The sequence below is a fragment of the Vulpes lagopus genome, chromosome 13 (assembly GCF_018345385.1).
Source record: "Vulpes lagopus strain Blue_001 chromosome 13, ASM1834538v1, whole genome shotgun sequence".
NCBI classification, from domain to species: domain Eukaryota; kingdom Metazoa; phylum Chordata; class Mammalia; order Carnivora; family Canidae; genus Vulpes; species Vulpes lagopus.
In genome coordinates, this window is record NC_054836.1 from 36,884,570 (window position 1) to 36,899,968 (window position 15,399).

The 15,399-nt window shown below is 40.5% G+C and overlaps 1 protein-coding gene and 1 non-coding gene across 2 annotated transcripts in view; one reads left to right on the plus strand and one right to left on the minus strand.

Moving 5' to 3' along the window:
- Positions 1-15,399, minus strand: part of IGF2BP3 (insulin like growth factor 2 mRNA binding protein 3) — a 148,844-nt gene that overhangs the window by 126,144 nt on the left and 7,301 nt on the right. The gene's annotated exons all lie outside the window — the stretch shown is intronic.
- Positions 10,674-10,781, plus strand: LOC121475191. Its single transcript, XR_005983657.1, has one exon. It is a non-coding gene; the product is annotated as a U6 spliceosomal RNA (small nuclear RNA).

The window sequence follows — 15,399 nt, forward strand, 5'->3', positions numbered from 1 at the left end:
AAGGAACCTGCTTCTCCCTCTGCCACTCCCCCTGCTCATGCTTGTGCTGTCAAATAAATAAAAGAAAGAAAAGGAAAAAGGAAAGAAGAAAGGAAAGTTAAAAGGAAAGGTCACAACTAAATGCAGTATATAATCTTAGATTTAATCCAGGATCAGGAAAAAAAAAAAGACGCTAGTGGAACAACAGGCAAATCTAAACATCTGTAGATTAAATAGTACTGTATCAATGTTATCCTTTTTATTTTGGTGATTTTACAATGGCCATGCAATAGAATGTTCTTGTTTTTAGAAAACACATACTAGGGATCCCTGGGTGGCGCAGCGGTTTGGCGCCTGCCTTTGGCCCAGGGCGCGATCCTGGAGACCCGGGATCGAATCCCACGTCGGGCTCCCGGTGCATGGAGCCTGCTTCTCCCTCTGCCTATGTCTCTGCCTCTCTCTCTCTCTCTCTCTCTCTCTCGCTGTGTGACTATCATAAATAAATAAAAATTAAAAAAAAATCTGTTTAAAAAAAAATCTTTGTTACCTCTAAAAAAAAAAAAAAAGAAAAGAAAAAGAAAACACATACTAAAGTATCTAGAGGTGAATGGCAATAGTTCTGCAACTTGCTGTCAGATTTTCCAAAAAAAATTTAAGTAGTCGAAACATTGGACAACTAGATAGAGGGTGTATGGATAATATGTGTTGTTTTTGCAACTTTCCTGTAAAGTGAAGTACAAAGCTTTTAAAGCCCTCCCTTTAGTCCCCAAACCCTCCAACTACCATCGCACTTCTCTGACGTCTTTACGACCATCTCCTTGAAAGCCTATCCATGAACTTGATCTCTACCTCTTCTCTATCTATTCATTCACAAATCCACACCATTCCGGGTTTCAGTCCTATGGCTCCATCAAAACTCCACCCAACAAGACACCAATGATGATAATGTTGCCAACTCCATTCTCATCCTATTCTACACAGTAGCTGATGACCCCACCTACTTTAAACATTGTCATCAAGTATCTGATCTCCAGATACTTTTCCAAGATTCTCCTCATACCTCATGGGCCTGTCCTTGGGTTCCGTCACTTGTTCCCCCTCCTTCACTTACTATCCATTCACTGTCCTATTTCCACATGTCTAATTTAAAGTATCTCAAACTCAACCTGGCCAAAGGTTGAACTGTCTCCCCTATCCCCCATCACACTGCTCCCACAATCTTGCTTATCACAATTAGTGCAAACCTTATTTTCCCAGTTGCTTCAGCTATATAAACTGTCAAGGTATCTTCAGCTCCTTCATTACTCCCTACACCCAGTCCCTCCACCTCTGCTTGAAAGAGAAGATTCTAACCATTCATCACTACTACCACACCTCAATAGCTCTGGTCCCAATATCATCATCTCTGACCTGTACAATTATAATCTCCTAACTAGTCTCTCTGATCCCATCCCACCCACCATGGTCTATTCTGAGAGAGTTCCTTTTCAAAGATAAATCTCATCACAACTGTCCCTTCTAAAAATCCTTTCAGGGGATCCCTTGGTGGCTCAGTGGTTTAGCACCTGCCTTTGGCCTAGGGCATGATCCTGAAGTCCCAGGATCGAGTCCTATGTCGGGCTTCTGCATGGAGCCTGCTTCTCCCTCTACCTGTGTCTCTCATGAATGAATAAATAAAATCTTAAAAAAAATAAATAATAAATAAAAATCCTTCCAGGGGCACCTGTGTGGCTCAGTTGGTTGAGCGTCTGGTTTTGTTTGTTTTGTTTTTGTTTTTGTTTTTGTTTTTTTTGAGTGTCTGACTCTTGATTTCAGTTCAGGTTGATCTCAGGGTTGAGTCTCCCATCGGGCTCCATGCTCAGAACGGAGTCAGCTTGTCCCTCTCCCTCTATTCCTCCCTGGCTCATGCATGCACATGCACACGCTCACTCATGTGCACGCTCTCTCAAATAAATAAAATCTTTAAAATAAAAATAATAACCCATCCATAGCTTCCTCTCATTACATTCCTATCTACCAACATGCATGCTCATCTCCTATGGCTTTCCTCCTGCTCTAATCCAGTCATGATGGCCTCCTCATTGACTAGAAAGCAGTGAACATGCATGGACTTTGGTTGTCCCCTCTGCTTTGGTCACTCTTCCCCACTTGGCACCTACCTACATGCTCATCTCACTTCCTTACCTCCTGCAAGCCTCTGAGCATGCAGGACCATATCGGTGAGGATTTCCTTTATCATTCGATATGAAAAAATCAAAGCCAACCCTTGCCAGTTGTCTCATTCTTCCTTACCCTATTTTTCTCTGTAGCTTTTAACATGCCTCACATCACATATTTTGTCCGTATCTCCTCTCTAAATCTGTGCTGTCCAACAGAAATAACACAAGCTGCAAATGCAAGCCACATCTAAATTTTCCTGTAGCCACATTCAACTAAAAAGAAATAGGTGAAATTAACATAAAAATATCCATGAGATATTTTATATTCTCTTTTTCAACAAAGTCTTCAAAATGTAGTGTGTATTTAACATGCACACAACAATTGAATTTGGACTAGCCACGTTTCAATTGCTTAGAGAGCCACTGCAGCCAGTGCCTGTTCTAAGTGACAAGTGTCACCATACACCCTATGCTTCAAGATTAAGTTCAGGGCAGCCCGGGTGGCTCAGCAGTTTAGCGCCGCTTTCAGCCCAAGGCATGATCCTGGAGATCCGGGATCGAGTCCCACGTCAGGCTCCCTGCATGCAGCTCGCTTCTCCCTCTGTCTGTGTCTCTGCCTTGCTTTCTCTCTGTGCCTCTCATGAATAAGTGGATAAAATCTTAAAAAAAAAAAAAAAAAAAAAAAAAAAAAAGACTAAGTTCATATGTTCAATTCTTTCTCCTGGGGCACCTGGTTGGCTCAGTTGGTTAATCAATTGCCTTTGGCTCAGGTAATGATCTTAGTGTCCTGAGATTGAGCCCCACGTTGGGCTCCCTGCTTAGTGAAGAGCTTGCTTCTCCCTCTCCCTCTGCAACTCCCCGACTGTGCTCGCTCTGTCAAATAAAATCTTAAAAAAATAAAAATCTCTCTCCCAAGAACCTAAAGTACTCCCCACTAGTAAGTATTCCAAAATTTGTTAAATCAGTCATTTAAAAACTGCTAAGATCAGGGGTGCTTGGGTGGCTCATTCAGTTAAGTGTCAGACTCCTAATTTTCAGCTTAAGTCATGACCTATGTCATGGGCTGTGGGTGGGGCACCACTATGCCCCAGCTCAGCAGGAGTCTGCCTGAGATTCTCTCTCCCTCTGCCCCTCCTCCAACTCACGTGCATGCATAAACACAGACAGGCTCTCTCCCTCTCAAAATAAATCTTAAAAAAAAAAAAATTAAAAAAATAAAATAAAAACTGCTAAGATCCAAGATCAGCAAAACAGAACCATTTGCAAAAAAGATAACATAATGGCAAGCTACCAAGCTTTCTCAAACCAGAGAAAATATACAGAATGGAAAGACTTGGTGAAATAACACGAAAGGTCATTCATATTATAATTATTAAAGGAAAAAAAATTAAGACAAGAAAAGTACCTCTCCTGTGATAGGAACAAAAGTAGTTATTTTCTAAATTTAACCAACAGTTACTGAGGGCAAGGAAAGCAGGCTGAAATAGGTCAGAGGCAGGACTCTTCACTTGGTCGTCATTACAAATACAATGAATCACCACAAGCTTCCAGCCTCAAAACACCTGAACTGTCAGAACAAACTAAGTTAAAGCCCAGATATTTTGACTAGATTTCAATGTCCTAGGAATAACAAAAGGTACTGAACACTTCATTTCCTGAAGCAAGACCTATAGCCAGCAACACTTGGGGTTTGCTTTGGTTTAAGGAACTTAAAAAGCCACTGTTGTGTCCCTAAATGTCCAAACTCACTTCATTTCACTAATGTGCATTTGTTTTAAGTGCTCCCTAACTATTTATTCTATTTTGTCCTTCATACACCTAGATTTTTCCTTTGTGCTTACTTTCTTTTGTTGTTTTGTTTTGTTTTTTCTGCTTCCCACACCTGTTTTTCACAAACCGACTTCTGTAAAACTCCCTGTTGAGGCTAACATGCCACAAAGTTGCAGAAAATCCTCCCTTGTTCTTGCCATCTGTTGTGTTATGATGTAAATACATATTCACAGGAGAACCGAATCCAAATAATTTCAAATATCATGTAGGGCAGAGCAGCAATTCTCAACATAAAGTATGTGGACTCCTGGGGGTGGGGGGTGTCTCTGAGGCACTATCAAGAGGACAAGAGGGCAAAACTATTTTTATAATACAAAGTTGTTATTTGCCTTTTTTACTGTGTTGACATTTGCACTGAAGCAAACAGGGCAAAAACAGCAGTGGGTAAACTGCTGGCACCTTAGCACGACTCAAAGCAGTGGCACGAAACTATAGCAGTCACTGCATTCTTCACAGGCGCTCACAGTAAAATACAATCCAAGTTTCATTTTTAAATGTTCTTGATGAAGCAGTAAAAACTCTTAATTTTCTTAAATAACTCTTGGGTACATGTCTGGTCAATAGCTATGTGAAGAAAAAGCCAGTATGCATAAAGTACTTCTGCTATCTATTATGGCTTTTCCTGGAAAAAAGCACTGTGCAGTTGTCTGAGTTGCAAAACTGAATCAGCCACTTTTTTTCACAGAGCACCATTTTTACTTGAAAGAGCTATAGGCAAACTATGTTTACTTAAGCTTGAGTATCTGGCGGACATTTTCTCAAAAGAGAATAAAGTCAGCCAGTCACTTCAAGAAAAAAAACTAATGGTATTCATTACCAATGACTAAATTTGAGCTTGAAAGTATTAAAAAAAAAAAAAATCAAACTTCTGGCAAACCATGAGCTTTGACAGTTTCCCAATACTTAAGGATAAAGGAGGCATTCAAAGTGCAAGAGAGACAAATGGATTTTAACCTAACAGTATAAAATTCTCTGATATGATTTCACACTGATACGATATCCCATGTTTCAACTAGCCTTTAAAAAACTACCACTTGTTGAGTTTTGGTGTAGGAACAAAGAATATCCACAATCATCTAAAAAGATAATTAAAATATCCCTTTTGGAGATCCCTGGGTAGCTCAGCAGTTATTGGCCCAGGGCGTGATCCTGGAGGCCTAGGATCGAGTCCCACGTCTGGCTCCCTGCATGGAGCCTGCTTCTCCTTCTGCCTGTGTCTCTGCCTCTCTCTGTGTTTCTCATGAATAAATAAATAACAACTTTTTTAAAAAATAAAAAATATCCCTTTCCTTTTCTATCTGTGTGAGACTGGATTTTCTTCATATACTTCAATCAAAATACATCACAACATGTTGCATGAAGTAGCTCTGAGTATCAAGCTATTAAGCCAAAAACTAAAGAAATTTGCACAAATTGTAAAACAATTCCATTTTTCTAATTTTTATTTTGGTTTTACAAGTTTTTGGGTTTTTTTTTTTTTTTTTTTAGATAAAACCCTTATGTTTAGTAATACGTAGTGGCATTTATTACAGTTTTTTATTTAAAATAAGAATCTTGGGACACCTGGGTGGCTTAGCGGTTTAGCGCCGCCTTCAGCCCAGGGCCTGATCCTGGTGTCCTAGGATCGAATCCCACATCAGGCTTCCTGCACAGAGCCTGTTTCTCCCTCGGCCTGTGTGTCTGCCTGCCTCTCTCTCTCTCTCTCTCTCTCCCCCCCCCCCCCTCATGAATAAATAAAATCTTTAAAATAAAATAATCTTGAACATTATTAACTGCTAATGCAGTATAGATCAAAAAGTAAAAAACAGACAAAAGCTCTTTGGGGTCCTAAGTTTTTAAGTGTCAAAGGGTCAAAACCAAAAACATGAAAACCATTTGAGTAGGGTATTCATGAACCTCTCCTCTCCCTGATTAATCTTTTATAGAGATGACCACTCTTCATGGTGGGCAATCTTCCATACACCAATATATACATATGAAAGGTTTCTTTTTCCAAATACTTGTATTTTAAAAGCTATCCCATTACTGACTTTTCAATTTGTTCTTCCCATGTCATCTCATATAAACCTTTATCATTCTAACTACTAATAAATGTACTATAGTACAGTTTGTTTGAACATGGTACATTTTCTTTGGAACTTCCCATTAATACCACAGAATTGGAGCACCTGGCTAGCTTAGTGGGTGGAGCAGGTGACTCGATCTCGGGACCATAAGTGCAAGCCCCATGTTGGGTGTAAAGCTTACTTAAAAAAAGGGGGGGGGGGAGGTGTCCCTGGGTGGCTCAGCGGTTTAGTGCCTGCCTTTGGCCCAGGGCGTGATCCTGGAGTCCCAGGATCCAGTCCCGTGTCGGGCTCCCGGCATAGAGCCTGCTTCTCCCTCTGCCTGTGTCCCTGCCTCTCTCTCGCTCTCTGTGTCTATCATGAATAAATAAATAAATAAATCTTTAAAAAAGAAAATACTGAAAAAATTTCAAAAGTGTCTTTTTGGCAGCTCTTTCTTTTTAATAGAACACTACAAATAAAATAGCTAGCTTGAAAAAAGATATTAAATATGCCTAAAATAAAAAAAAATGCCTAAAATATGCCTAAATTGTTCAACATTAACCCCAAGTGATTTTTTTAAGATTTAGGGGAAGAAAAAAAAAAGCTTTAGGGGGGACATGCCTGGGTGACTCAGTGGTTAAGTGTCTGCCTTTGGGTCAGGGCACAGTCCTGGGATCCTGGATCGAGTCCTACATGGACTTCCCCGCTCAGCAAGACACCTGCTCCTCCCTCTCCATTCCCCCTGCTTGGGCTCTCTAACACTCTGTCAAATAAATGATTTTTTTTTTTTTTTAATGACAGTCACACAGAGAGAGAGAAAGAGGCAGAGACACAGGCAGAGGGAGAAGCAGGCTCCATGCACCGGGAGCCCGACGTGGGATTCGATCCCGGGTCTCCAGGATCGCACCCTGGGCCAAAGGCAGGCACTAAACCGCTGCGCCACCCAGGGATCCCTGATTTTTTTTTTTTTTAAAGATTTCATTTACTTTTTTGAGAGAAAGAGCAAGCATAAGCGAGAGCACATGAGCAGGGGGAGGGGCAGAGAGAGAGAGGGAGAAGCATGCTCCCCACTAAGCAGGGAGCCCGATGTAGGGCTCCATCCCAGGTTCCTGAGGGTCAAGACCTGAGCTGAAAGCAGACATTTAACCGATTGAGCCACCCAGGTGCTCCTGCCAAGTGATGTTTTTAAAGAAAAAGATAGGAAAGAAGAGAAGGGGTTCTAGGGTGTCTTCCTCTTTTTGAGAAATCTACCTTCTAAAGCCCAGAAATGTTTAACTGTTAAATGTTCCAGACAAATTAAAGGCTAGAGATTTATTCATTTATTTATGAACAAATCTTTAATAAATAAGATAAAATGTAATGAGTGATATAATCAAACCTAAATGTTTATCTGCATATAGTATGGACTCCTTCTCAAAACATCTTTTTATCAAGACCTGTCTGGTGTTTTGGAGATTTTTTACAATATTGTTGATGAAAAATATGCTTATGGATCGCAGAAAACCATGAGAACCAGTTGTTTTCCATGATACTTGTTTCAGGGGTATTTACATTTACATTACATTTTTTAAGTTTTCTTTTTTCTTTTAAGATTTCATTTATTCATAAGAGACAGAGACAGAGAGAGAGAGAGAGAAGCAGAGACACAGGCAGAGGGAGAAGCAGGCTCCCTGTGGGGACCCCAATGTGGGACTTGATCCCAGGATCACCACCTGAGCCAAAGGCAGACACTCAACTACTGAGTCACCCAAGTGCCCCTCTTTTTCTTTCTTTCTTTCTTTCTTTTTTTTTTAAAGATTTTATTTGACAGAAAGAGAGCACAGCAGGGGGAATGGCAGGAGTGGGAGAAATGGGCTCTCTGCTGAGCATGGAGCCTCATGTGGGGCTGGATCCCAGGACCCTGAGATCATGACCTGAACTGAAGGCAGATGCTTAACCTGAGCTTCCTAGGCACCCCTACATTTTAAGTTCCAACAGATATCACCAAATGACATACCAAGAAGTCTTTGCCAATTTACTCTCTAGCTATATGAGCACCCATTCCTCTACACTCCTGCCAACACCAAAAGTGAACAAACACTCTTGTTCATTTTTCCCTACCTGATAGGCAAAAATTTGCCATTACAATTGTCATTTCCCCCATTACTACTATGATTAAGTATCTTTTCCTAAGTACACTGGTTTTTCAGATATTTCCTTCTGAACTCCCACTTCTGTGCATTCTACTTTTATTTTTTGTATATTTTTGTAGTATGTTGTCTTCCTCTTGGAAATTAATAGCATTTATCTCCTAATCTTTTTAATGGTATCTCAAGACAATTTCACAACTAGATACATTTTAGAGATCCTAAAACCTACACATCCAGACACAAAGTACAAAGTCTTATTCACAACACACTCATCTTCTACAAAGAAAGGTGAAAACTATGTGCACGAGATGCAAACCATGGGATTACCCAGGAATAATTTATTTTCAATTACCACATGTAAATATACCAGCTTATTAGTATAAGACAATACCATTTAGTGGGATCCCTGGGTGGCTCAGGGGTTTAGTGCCTGCCTTCGGTCCAGGGTGTGATCCTGGAGTCCCGGGATCAAGTCCTACATCGGGCTCCCTGCATGGAGCCTGCTTCTCCCTCTGCCTGTGTCTCTGCCTCTCTCTCAGTCTGTGTCTCTCATGAATAAATAAAATATTAAAAAAAAAAAAGACAATACCATTTAGGTGTCATATAGAATCCTTTAGGAACATCATTCAATTCCCAACAACCTAGTGCAGTAACTTTTATTGCCTCTATTTATTGATAAACTAAGAGGCTCGGAGAGTTTAATCAGTGTGCCGAGGATCACAACCGAGGTCCAGGTGATTTCAAGCAAGAGGTCACTGGCCCTCCCCACTGTTGTGCTTTACTGCCACCCCTAATTTTGCTCAGCTTATCCTATGTGCGCACCAAAGTGTCCCATTTTTCTCCAATGGTTCATTATATCATTTGAAATGCCTTAATAAAAATCACATAGCACCAAATGTTTTAATCATCACTACTGAGGACTGTCTTATTCTGTTACCTTTTTTAGGTCGTGTATAACAACACAGGCTCAGTCTTACCTCAGGATTCCTCATCATATCACAATCTACCCTAAATAGCCTGTCAAAGGGTATCCTAAGAACAGCTCTAAGTGCCATGGAGTTTACTGGGGCACAGCCGTTCTCACAAAGTACTTCAAAGGTAAAAGCATTTCAAGATGACGACTTGTGACCAGAAATTAATGTAGGCATTAAGTCTTGCATGATGATCCCAAATAACCATCTGCTCAATGGTATTAACTAACTGAGCTCTGATAGTTAACAGATCAAGAATCAAATAGTCACTCCTCAAGCACACAGGCTGCTCTTACCACCCGCTCTAGGCTCAGCCTCAACCACCATCCAGCCTCACACTTGAGCCTCTCTAATCCCAAACAGCTTGTAGTTCCCCCACACACACACTGGGATATTTCACACTCACATGCCTTGGCTCCTGCTGTCCCTCCTGCCTTTTCCATCCCCACTGCACAAAGCCTCCATCTACCGTCACATCCCTCTCTGAACCTATACCTGGCTGGCTGTACCAATATCCACCTAAGCCTAATGCCCGCCCCCCAACCCTGTGTTTCTGGGGCATACCATACATACCCCATGACATATTTACACCTTCTCTTTACCTGCAGAGATATTCATCCACCCTCTGGATCAATGCCCAGTGAGGCACTGCTGGTGTTCAAGATAAAAATATCACCCAGGCATTGAAAGAGAACAAAGTGAAAGTCAGTATACTCCGTGTACTTTTTCTTTGGGACAAATACCTTATTCTTCTTTGTAGCCTCTGAAACCTAGCATTAAGCTGTCCTAGAGGGGATGCCTGGGTGGCTCAGCGGTCAAGCACATCTGCCTTTGGCTCAGGGTGTGATCCCTGGAGTCCTGGGATCGAGTTCCGCATCAGACTCCCTGCATGGAGCCTGCTTCTCCTCCCTCTTCTATGTCTCTGCCTCTCTGTGTCTCTCGTGGATAAATAAATAAAATCTTCAAAAAAAAATTTTTTTTTTACATACAAGAGGCAGAAATGAATAAGGACCTAGGTTTGTCAGAATTAGCACAACATCCATGGTATAAAGAATAAGGCTATTCCTGGATTCATACAGTTCTCCATGCTTGAAAATATAGGGTGTTTTTAAATTTTTATTTATTTATTTGAGAGAGAGGAAGAGAGAGAGAAAGAGCACAAGAGTACTGGGAGAGAGAAGCAGACTCCCTGCTGAGCAGGAGCCCCACTCAGTGCTCAATCCCAGGACCCTGGATCATGATCTAAGACAAAGGTCACTTAACCAAATGAGCCACCCAAGCACCCTGAAAATAGTTTTTTGGGTTGTGTTTTTTTTTTTAAGATTTTATTCATTTGACAGAATGAGAGTGAGCACAAACAGGGGGAGCAGCAGGCAGAGGGAGAGGGAGAAGCAAGCTCTCCATTGAGGAGGGAGCCCCACACGGAGCTCAATCCATGAAGCAAGGATCATGACCTGAGCGGAAGGCAGATGCTTAACCGGCTGAGCCACCCAGGTGCCCTCTGAAAATAGTTTTTAACCAAACTGTCTCACTGCATACTTCATTGAAAACTGCTCTCTTGTGCTCACTTTAGCAACACACACACTAAAATTGGAACAAAACAGAGAAGATCAGCATGGCCCCTGCACAAAGATATGAGAATTTGTAAAAGAGTTCCAAAAAAAAAAAAAAAAGACAAAGAAGAAAACTGCTCTCTTGGTTGTCTTATGACTAACCATGTCAATATAAGTTAAGTGCTTTTGGCAGAGCACTTTCAAATTTAAATGTGCATGTCTTCTGACATAGCAATTCCCAATCTAAGAATTACCTTATAATAATATCCAACCAAGAGTCTTATGACATAAAGGATACACTCAACAGACTATTATGAAAAGTTAAACTGCTGCACATCTATGTTGAGCAATATGGTAGTTTAAAAAGAACCTACACTGAAGATTCTTCAGGATACATCATTTAATAAAAGCACAAATTATAAACAATTTGATTAAACTAAAAAAAAAGTTTATTGACACATTCATAGAAGAATTTCTGGAAAATAATATACCAAATCACCAGCTATAAGACCTGGGCTGAAAAGCAAGTCTTTTCACATTGTATATCATGTGTCTTGAATTAATTTGAATGCACACACAGATAAAAATTCAAGTTTACTTAAGATTTATATACTCTACTATATCTAGGTTATACAGTATTTTTTTAAAGGTATTATATGCTCAATTAAAATAAAAAAAAAAACACCACCCACAGATTTCTACTTACATGAGTCCACATCCAAAACCAGAAAAAAAGTTTTCTGTATTTCTGTTATCACCAAATATAACCTACATCCAGCCTTTGTACTTAAATCTAGAGAGGAAAAATACAATAGCTGCCACTGAAGTTACTACCAAATAATACTGTATTGATGCTTTACATATGTTGTCCCCAGGATCCTATCAGGCATTATTTACCATTCTAATCTGCCCAGAACTCAATTTCCTTGTCCTTAATCAACATTATGCATTTAGAAAATAAAGTTGGGATTAAACACAGATCTCAGACCTCATATCCTACATTCTTCTGGCAATACCCTTCAGTTCAACAAGGGCCCTTGGCATAAGCATCAGAGCTCCTAATCAAAAGGTACCAGCACAATTTCGCCTACTTATTCTCTCCCTATCCTTAACAGTATTTTCAAGTTTAAAAGATTTCCTTCTGCAAGCCAGGACCCTACTAAACTTGGTTAGGAGCTGGGACAACCAAGCACCATGGACTCCACTCGGGACAATTCTACCTCTTTTGCAATCTAAAACATAGCCCATGAGTCACAATCACATGCCTGAGATAAAGCCATGGCATCTACTTCCTCGTGCCCTCTGTTCTACTCTCATACCTCCTTAGGCCTCCCTCCAACTTCTCTGCAATTCATTTATATTTAAGATGAAGCTGCTAAAAAAAATACCTTAAAGGAAGAAGCAGTTCCTCTTTCCATCTTAAAACAGGATGACCAGATATTTTTATTTGATAGTAAGCCCCAGATTCCAGACTACCTGTGCTCATCTTTTTCCTACAGGAAGACAATAAATCAACCTTCAAAGAAACCAAACCAGATTTCTTTTTTCTTCAGAGAAAGCAAGAAACAGGACATCTCTGCTCCAACTTGCCGCTGCAAACATGACCAGGCTGCTGTGTAAGCTACTTTCAGGATTTGACATCTTAAGTGAGAGGAATGAAGGCAGGGCAGAGTCAAAGGACAGGGAAAATGGGTTCCACTAATTACCTGCAGTGTCTTGAGCAAGTTACTTTTCTCAGGCCTTTATGGAGAATTTTTTGGTAAAATACCACTAATACATATACATATATATGTGTGTGTGTGTGTGTATATATACACACATATGAGAAAACCAGTAAAAATGAATCATATATATATATGGATTCATACATATATATGACTTTATCTCATTTTTATTGGTTTTCCTTTCTTAAAATAGCAGATATTTAATGCATTCTGAAAGTAGTACTTGAGGGGCAGCCCAGTTGGCTCGGCAGTTTAGTGCCGCCTTCAGCCCAGGGCATGATCCTGGAGACCCGGGATCGAGTCCCACATCAGGCTCCCTGCATGGAGCCTGCTTCTGTCTCTGCCTGTGTCTCTGCCTCTCTCTCTCTTTAATAAATAAAATCTTAAAAAAAAAAAAGGGGGGGGGGGCAGCCCTGGTGGCTTAGCGGTTTAGTGCTGCCTTCGGCCCAGGGCATGATCCTGGAGACCTGGGATCGAGTCCCACATCAGGCTCCCTGCATGGAGCCTGCTTCTGTCTCTACCTCTCTCTCTCTCTCTCTCTCTCTCTGTGTCTTTAATAAATAAAATCTTTTAAAAAAAAATTTAAAAAAGGGCAGCCCTGGTGGCTTAGTGGTTTAGTGCTCCTTCAGCCCATGGCATGATCCTGGAGACCCGGGATCGAGTCCCACATCAGGCTCCCAGCATGGAGCCTGCTTCTCCCTCTCCCCCCACCCCCCGTCTTTAATAAATAAATAAAATCTTTAAAAATAATAAAAATAATCAAAGGACTTGCATAAACCAAGTCTTAAAGACAGTTACTCAGATTCAGTCATCTGTATCAAATCAACTGATCAACACACCACCTAGTTTTGGTGACAACTGAGGCCAAAACCAGGATTCATAATATAAGGAGAAAGCTGCTTTACCAAGGACCAAATTTTTAAATATGCAAAAATGAGGGAATTTAGGGTACTTACAAAAGGTTTCTTGTATTTCTTTTAGCTAAATTTTTATGAAAAAAAAAAAGGAAGGAATGTTTTACTTATTTCAACATTCTAAAATAACAAAGTGATTAAAGTATTTTAAACTTAGCCTATGATATCCATAAATGTTCTGGCCAATAGTTTCAACCTTGCTCGTCAAATTGTCTTTTTTAAATTTCTTTTTTTTTTTTTTTTTTTTTAATTTTTATTTATTTATGATAGTCACAGAGAGAGAGAGAGAGGCAGAGACACAGGCGGAGCGGAGAAGCAGGCTCCATGCACCGGGAGCCCGATGTGGGATTCGATCCCGGGTCTCCAGGATCGCGCCCTGGGCCAAAGGCAGGCGCCAAACCGCTGCGCCACCCAGGGATCCCTCTTTTTTAAATTTCTAATTCCAGTTAGTTAACATACCCAAATTAAGTCTTGAGATAACCACAGAGAAGCACTGGACTTGGTCTACACTGCCTTGGAACCACAGCTTCAAAGGATTTTCCAAATGTTTATTAATAAAAAGTAGAATAAGTTATCTAAAAAGTGAGCTCAGTCACCAGAAGTGTTGAAACAAATGCCAGAGAGTAGGTCAACTGAAACAAACAAATCTTGTCCACTGGCAAGAGAATCAACTAAACTTAGGACTCTTCCATCTCTAGCAAGTTATAAATAGTACATGCTCAGACATATTTCTGGAAAGTAAAAAAAATTAAGATACTAATAAATGAATTCTGAAAGAAAGGCTTATATCGCAGGTTGCTCTAAAATTCATAAATCACTCTCCATCCACCTACTGCCAAACCAGAGGCTGTAACTTACCACCACCCCCACTCACATTCATCCATCTAAATCACAAACTGTCAGTGGTATTCCATACAGTTGATAACACCTTCCTCACCCACGGGCTTTTTTTATGCATCTCCCAGAAATACTTCACTCTGCTTGCTTTCCTCTATGTAACTGGCCTCCCTTACTCTCCTTTACTCAGTCTCTTGGTAACCTTATCTGATTCCATGATTTTAAATACCCCAACCTAGTGACATTCCAATTCTCACCTCACCAATTCCTACCCTCTAGGTTGATATATCCAACTATGTACTTGACTTCACTTAATTTCTAATAAGCGTTAGAGACATAATACGCCAAAAGTGAAGCTCTTGATTTCTACCCTAGAATTTGTTACTTCCCCAATACTCTTCATTTTTGGTAAATGGCACCACCCTCCATTCCACTTAGTTTTTCTGACAAAAAAAAAAAAATCTTGCCATGCTTTACTCTTCTCATAACTCTAATCCATCAACAAATCCTCTTAGTCCTTTCTTAGAAATATACAGACACTGACCACTATTTATCAATTCCAAAGCTAGTATCATCTCTCACCACAATATTACAATGGGAACTGGCTCCCCATTTCTAGTGTTTAATGTAATTTTTAGACATTTTAGGTTCCAATCACTTTGAAGCCACAACTCCTCCCCTCCTCCTTCCATTTATAAGACAATCTACAAAAATCGTCACCATTAATTTCTTCCTCTCTGTACATGCATGCCACTCTACCATCAAGAGATGGAGGCTCTTTCCATTTCCTACTTGAATCTGTGCTGGCCTTGTGACTTGCCTCGATTGACAATATGTGATAGGATAATGTGCCAATTCTGGGCCTAGCCTTTAAGAGGTCAAGCAGCTTCGATTTACTCTTACTACTACCAAGCCCTGAGATACCATGTGGAGAAAAGTCACATGGACCAGCGTGAAGAGGCCAGACACCAAGAGCCTTCTTGGACCTTTTAGACCAGCTCAGTAAATGACCCAGAATGACAGACACCATGTTGGAACGGAATCAATCATCAAGCAGATCCACAAAATCATGAGGGAAAATTGGTTATTTTGAGCCACTAAGTTTTGGGGTAGTTTGTTATGAAGCAAGAGATAACTGAAACACCATGATAGCAATGGAATCAACTTCTAAACAACTAAGTGATAAGGGCAGCTATTCTAGACACTTAGTCCTCTCTCAAGTTATAGCTCCACTTGGGGCACCTGGTTGGCTCAGCTA